Below are 7,781 nucleotides of genomic sequence, written 5' to 3' on the forward strand. Positions count from 1 at the left end.
CAAAGTGGGATATTAGCTCTTCCTCTCGTCAGCTCTAGGACTGCGCGTCGAGGGATCCTAAAACTATTACAATGGCCACAAACACAAACAAATAATTTTTACGTGGTTCGGCAAACTGCCTACGTCCACGGGGCAAGGAGGGGGATCTACTAATAGAGGGAGAAAAATGGGAAGGAATAAAATAGGGTTTACAATCTCTCATCTAACACCTCACTACAATTATCTCTCAAGAGGGGATGCAAAAAATTTAAAAAGCCTCTGCCTTTTCTTTTGCACACGAAAGAATAGGAAAGCCGCCACACCAATTCCTTGGCACTGGGCCCTTTCTCACCGAAACTTCTGTGCACCTGCAGCCTTGCTCCCACCCCCTCAAATTTCCCTGACTTGCTCCTTTAGCAGCCGACAAATTCTCTCTCCTACTTCCCACAAACCCTAAGCATGAAAGCTATAATATATATATCTATCAATTGGTATCGGGTGGCCACACAATTGTCCGCTGACATTCACAAAAAACAACAACAACAAAGTAACCCACCGTAGAACAAAGCAGACCCAACGTGGGTGGGTCCCACTCACAATTCTCCACCTCGGCGAAGTTTCTTTCAAAAACTGAGCCGACACCAAAGCATCCAAATGTCACATTTGTTGTGTCCAGTACGAACTCAATCACAACAAGTCGAGACCAAATGAGAATGCGAACACTCTCCAAATGTCAGTATTAACTCACCAAATCGATCTCACCCCCATCAAATAATCCAACCCGGCTGCATCATAAGACTGCCTACGTATCCTCTTGCCCAAGGAATCAAGCCGAACGTAGTTCACCCAAATGGCCGCGAACGACCTCAATCCAATAGAAGAGTTCGCAACCCTTCTCCAATATCATCAACTCTGCGGCTGATAGCACCTCCAATGGCCTCAAACACCTCCACCTGAGGCGAACCAATGGTCATATCCAAACTATGTCTGCCAGCTGCACTCGATTCAAAACCCAACTCATCATCTGCACATAAATCCAAATAACTTCCACGCTGTGTCACCTCAGCTGGAATCCCAACCAATGCAGAATGACCTGGAGTATGTGGGAAAATCCCCACCCAATGTGGAGTAGCATCAATCTCCACCCGCTGTGATACCTCTAAGGTCTGTCCAAAACTCTCCACCTGCTGAGAGTCAATTGGCTTCCTCATCGAAGCCTCAACCAAAGTGACACTACCAGACCTATCTTCCAATAGAGTTTTACCTCCAATCACAGCAGTTGACAACTCTTTAATAGGATGACTCAAATTTGTCGAAGCCTCTGTCCAGAAACTCTTCTGCAAACTATTGCTTGACAACAAACACCGATCCTCCTCCAGCAAGGCACAGTTCTCCAAATTTGTCACTCTATCTAGTTGTCCTAAGATTTCCTTTCCAACGAAGTATCTCGAAATGCCGTGAGCTCGGCTCCAACACAGAAACAGGTCTATCTTGTACCTCCCACCAGAATGGAGTACCTTCACTGTATGTAGAGAAAATTGCAATGAACAGAACAAAAGAAAATTGACTTGTATTTCTTTGATCTCGATTACAACTTGATTACAAAAGAGAGGAGAACGAAATCGGTTCTTCCTCTTTGTTTAAAACTGGGTTCTTCACGGTGGCGATGGAGTGCCTCCCTCGAATGCTCGCGTCGAGTTTGCTCTCCGTTGACGATCCGCACGTCTTGATTCACTGGAACAATGTCTTCTCCTCACGATTTGACGTTGTGGAGAACTTGCGTGGCAAGTTTGAGAACTCAGAACGAGTTTAGAAGAACTCTGTAAAAGAGTTGATTTGAACCGAAGATCGGTTAATAGCCAAGGCTAGAAGAAAGCTCTGGTGGTCGAAGATGATCTTCGTTGGCCCCTAGCCTCTCCGATCAACCCAGCCCAAAAACGAAAACCGCCCCTGAACTGAATTGATCTTCAGTTATTTATAGAGGATTAAGGGGGTGAAACCGCCCCCCTTAAATCTCTCCTAAGTGGGGTGTAACTGCCCCCAAATCGTGGGAAACGGTTTTAGAACCGTTCAACTCATGTTGAATGAGTCAAACGCCCACGTTGGCGTTCAGGACCCTAACCTCACGTCTTAGAATTGAGACGCAAAGTTGGGTGTTGGCTGAACATTGATGAACGCGAGGGTCGCTCGCGTTTTGGTTTGTTGTAGCTTAGAAACACGGGGGTCGGTGTTGGCTGGACCCCTACGAACGCGAGGGTCGCTCACGTTTCGCCTGTTGTAACGCGGGGTTCGACCTTGGCGTTTTGATGTTGAAACACGGGGTTCGACCACGGGGTTCGACCTTGGCGTTTTGATGTTGTGACGCGGGGTTCGACCTTGGCGTTTTGAGCGATGATGAGCTGCGTTGGGCAGCGATGATGAGCTGCGTTTGAAGCTGCGTTGGGCAGCGATGGAGCTGCGTTGGGCAGCGATGGAGCTGCGTTCGAGCTGTGCTTGGCAGCGATTGGAGCTGCGTTGGGCAGCGATTGATAAGCTGCGTTGGGCAGCGATGGAGCTGCGTTGGGCAGCGATGGAGCTGCGTTCGAGCTGTGCTTGGCAGCGATTGGAGCTGCGTTCGAGCTGTTGATTGTTGTAGTATTTAGATTTCTCTGTCTTTATATATGGATGACACCAAAGACCAGTAAAGAAGGTCTTATTCAGGCCATTTGTGACAATTGAGGCATCTCAATAACGCTCTATCAACTGCAGGTCATGATCTCCACTGAGTGTGTCGAATATCATTACACTGCTCATCAGCACCTCTAATGGTTGCTAATATAATATTAGTCATGTTGTTGTCGCAGCCATCAAGATCAATCATCTCACATAAGAAGCTGCATTCGTGTTTATAGCTGTTGAAGCGGCGTAGGTGATTGAATCGGTGTAGTGTCTTGATGATGGTACGCGGGGAGGACTTCCACGTCTTGGTTTGAAGAGATCGTCGATTTGTAATCCTTTCTGTCAGAGTATTGCTAAAGACTGTCGTTTTGTAATCTTTGCTTTAACTCTTTGACATGTGAAAATCTTCGAATTGTAGCCTTCTGGAAGTCGTCAGATTGTAACTTCCATCATCGGTGTTTGATGGGGATCAGCTATCTATTGTGATTTTTAGACAGCCTACAGAACCCCCTCCAAAGTTTTCGAAAGTTCGCGGTTGACTGGGACGAATTTTCGGAATACTTTGGATCTCACTCTAATCCTGGAGCTGTTGATTCCTTGTCGTAAAGGAGTCGTTCTCTGCACTTGCTTTGAAGGCATCTTGGTTGAAGGGATTTGCCACGTAGGACCTTTGTGAAGGTATGCGTCATAATCCTGCTTCTGGAATGTTGGGGGTGGACCCTGCATTTTGAACTTGAGACGCGGGTGTGACCTCGGCGTTCTGTTTAAAACTCGCTGGTCTAACCTCGGCATTTTGTTTTCGCATCGCTGGTCTAACCTCGGCATTTTGACTTGAAACGCGGCTATGACTTTGGCGTTATCGTCTTTGCATCGCGGGTCTGACCTCGGCGTTATCGTTTTTGCGACGCTGGTCTGACCTTGACGTTTCGATGTGAGACGCGGAGGTGACTTTCATGCGTTTTTGACTAAGTCTTTGAGACTTGTCTTCAGCTTATCAGTTTTGAGTCTCGGCTCACGTCCATTAAGTTGATGGGCCTTCAAACATAGGATTTTTGGCAAACCCTCAGCCATCAACGGATTTGATAAGCCTTTACCGACTACCGTTTGAGTCGGGCTAGCATGTGGATTGTCTAAGTCCGTTCCACATGTAACGTTGTGCTAAGAGAATGAACTCTCTTAGACTTGATGCTATGATTTTGAATACATAGACTTTGTCATTTTCACGGAAAAAGACTAACCGGCAACGCGTGTTAGGCGTAGGCTTATCTCTAATTAGGGATCGAGATAAAGTCCCCCATGCGTGTGAGACATGGATTGGCGTTATTAATAACAACCTGCTACGATGTTGAATACGTAGACTTTTGTCCTTTTTACGGTCAAAGACTCACCGGCAACGCGTATTAGGCGTTGACTTATCCCTTCTTAGGATTCGGGATAAAATTCCCCATACATGTAATGTATGGATTCAGAGATTATCAATTTAATGATAATCACTGGCTACGATATTGAATATGTAGACTTTGCCATTATTGCGGGAATGCGCTACCCGGCAGCATGTGTTAGATGCAGACTTATCTCTAATTAGGGATCGAGATAAAGTCCCCCATGCGTGTGAGGCATGGATTTCGGCGTTATTAATAACGACCTGCTACGATGTTGAATACGTAGACTTTTGTCCTTTTTATGGTCAAAGACTCACCGGCAACGCGTGTTAGACGTTGACTTATCCCTTCTTAGGATTCGGGATAAAATTCCTCATACATGCAATGTATGGATTCAGAGATTATCAATTTAATGATAATCACTGGCTACGATATTGAATACGTAGACTTTGTCACTGTTTCTTCCTGTGTTATTCGAAACACTGAAAGAAAATTAGAAGTGCCAGAGGTGTAATATTAACTTGGCATGAGTTTTCACTTAGAGTGAAATTCAGAAATTTTCTTTATTATCACTAGGATAATTCCAGAAAATCTTTAATCCACTGGGGATTTTATAATGAAAACTTGCTATTCTTGTTGAAAAAAGGATTAACAAGTTCATTGAAGAGGGTTTGACTGTTAGAGGTGTGATGTAACCTAACAGTATTTTATGGGCTTATCGCTCTATTGAAGAGAGTCGATAAGTTGGTTTGGTCGTCAGAGGTGTGATGTTAACTTGACGGGTAAGAGACATATCGCTCTATTGAGGAGAGTCGATAAGTTGGTTTTGTTAGAGGTGTAGGATTAACGTGACAAGAGAATGTTGCGATCGGAGTAACTTTGTGGACTTATCATCCTATTGACGAGGATTGATAAGTGGATTGTCAGAGGTTTAGTGTTAACGTGACATGACGATGTTGCGAGAGCAACTTTGTGGACTTATCATCCTATTGACGAGGATTGATAAGTGGATGATTGTCAGAGGTATATTGTTAACGTGACAGGAATGTGTTGTGTTGAGAGCAACTTTGTGGACTTATCATCCTAGAATTTGTGTTGCGATTGGAGCAACTTTGTGGACTTATCATCCTTTTGACGAGGATTGATAAGTGGATTGTCAGAGGTTTGATGTTAACGTGACAGAGGATGTTGCGATTGGAGCAACTTTGTGGACTTATCATCCTATTGATGAGGATTGATAAATGGATTGTCAGAGGTTTAGTGTTAACGTGACAGGATGATGTTGCGATTGGAGCAACTTTGGGGACTTATCATCCTATTGACGAGGATTGATAAGTGAATTGTTGTCAGAGGTGAGAATTGATAAGTGGGTTTTTGTCAGAGGTGTGATGTTAACGTGACGAGAATGTGTTGCGATTGGAGCAACTTTGTGGACTTATCATCCTATTGATGAGGATTGATAAGTGGATTTTGTCAGAGGTTTGATGTTAACATGACAGGGATATGTTGCGATTGGAGCAACTGTGTGGACTTATCATCCTATTGATGAGGATTGATAAGTGGATTGTCAGAGGTATAGTGTTAACGTGATAGGAGGATGTTGCGATTGGAGCAACTTTGTGGACTTATCATCCTATTGACGAGGATTGATAAGTGAATTTGTCAGAGGTTTAGTGTTAACGTGACAGGATGTGTGTTGTGATTGGAGCAACTTTGTGGACTTATCATCCTATTGACGAGGATTGATAAGTGAATTTGTCAGAGGTATAGTGTTAACGTGACAGGAGGATGTTGCGATTGGAGCAACTTTGTGGACTTATCATCCTATTGACGGGGATTGATAAGTGGATTGTTGTCAGAGGTATAATGTTAACATGACAGGATGATGTTGCGATCGGAGCAACTGTGTGGACTTATCATCCTATTGACGAGGATTGATAAGTGGATTGTCAGAGGTATAGTGTTAACGTGACGGGAGGATGTTGCGATTGGAGCAACTTTGTGGACTTATCATCCTATTGACGAGGATTGATAAGTGAATTTGTCAGAGGTTTAATGTTAACATGACAGGGATGTGTTCTTGTGACTAGCACAAGATTTTAAGAATTAGCGTCTCGCTGGGGAGACTTGCTAGGTGAGTTTATCATCAGGAACAATGAGTTTTGATACCTGTGATTTGAATTTGATTTTGAAGACTTAGTGTCTTGCTGGGGAAGATTGCGATTTAAGTAATTTTGAGGACTTATCATCCTATTGACAAGGATTGATAAGTTGATTGTCAGAGGGAGGTTTGATGTTAACATGACAAATTAGGAGTGATGCAGGCTGCATTCATACCCTGTGGGGGTGATGATCGTCCGAAGTATAATGTTAACTTGACGATGTGAAATGTTCGTTACTCTTAATCCAATGGATTCCAAGTAACCAACCCCCAGTCTTGATTAAGACTTAGCAGGGGAAGAAAAAGAGGTAGACAAGGCACATCGCCTAGTGAGGGCACTATCCATAAAGTCGAAATAGAGGCACATCACCTGGTAGGCCATTATCTGATGAGTTTGACTATCAGAGGTAACTGTTAACGTGATAGTTTTTGTGGACCCGCCATCCTATATGAAAAGGATTGGTGGGGGAATTTGGAGAAAGAAGACTATCAGAGGTGATCATTAACGTGATAGTTTTAGTGGACCTGTCATCCTATTGAAGCGGATTGACAAGTTGACGGTCGTGATAGTTCTGGTAGATTTTGTGGTTGACAGAGGTATTCTATTAAACATAACAACTCAGAAAATTTATTACTCAGAATCCAATGAACTACAAATAAACCAACCCCCAGTCCTGAACAAGTACGGGGGAAAAGGAGCAGACATGGCACATCGCCTAATGGGCCACTATCTAACGAGTTTAACTATCAGAGGTAATTGTTAACGTGATAGTTATTGGAGACCCGACATCCTACTGAAGAGGATTAGCTTCAGTGGTCGTAGTATCTTCTGGTTCTGACTGGGAAGAATGAGCTTGGTCCGATTGCTCAGGAGAAGATTGGGCTTGGTCCGATTGCTCGGGCAGATCTTGCCCACTTTGTTCTTCAGCTTTGATCCTGGCAATAATCTTCTGAGCCTGTTCGCCTTGAGAGATCAGTTGTCTCCAAGAACGACATTCTGCAACCCCTATTCGAGCTAGGATGTTGGTCTGCAGGTTGTGTCGACAGGTCTCTACTAAGGTAGACTGTGTCATACCTGACGAACACCGGAGAGCCATGGTTCGGAACCTCTTAACGAAGGCTTTGACGGACTCCCTCTTCTTCTGCTTAGTAGCGAGAAGGATATGGATGGAGACTTCTGTATCCTCTTCAAAGAATCTTGACAGAAAGAGTCTCTCTAGATCTGCCCACCTTTGGATACATCCAGCAGGTAGTTTCCTGAACCATTCAAAGGCAACTCCCTTAAGGGTGCCAATGAACAATCGAGCCAGTATGGCATCGTTTGATATTACATTCCCAGTCTGTGACTTGAAATGATAGATATGTTGGTTCGGTGATCCCGTGCCGTCAAAAGCTTGTAGCGTCGGGACTTCAAATTTTGGAGGATAAGGGGCTGCATCCCATTCGGCAGGGTAGGGCCTGACAACTCCCTCATCTTGGAGCTCGCTTCTGTTAGCAATGACATTGAGGCGGGCTTCCAATTCCTCGATTTTAGCCGACTGAGGATTTTGCTCATATTCCGTCTCTCTTCCTTCATCAGAGGAAGATTCCAGGTTGTGGGC

This window comes from Asparagus officinalis, chromosome 3 (assembly GCF_001876935.1).
Source record: "Asparagus officinalis chromosome 3, Aspof.V1, whole genome shotgun sequence".
NCBI lineage: Eukaryota > Viridiplantae > Streptophyta > Magnoliopsida > Asparagales > Asparagaceae > Asparagus > Asparagus officinalis.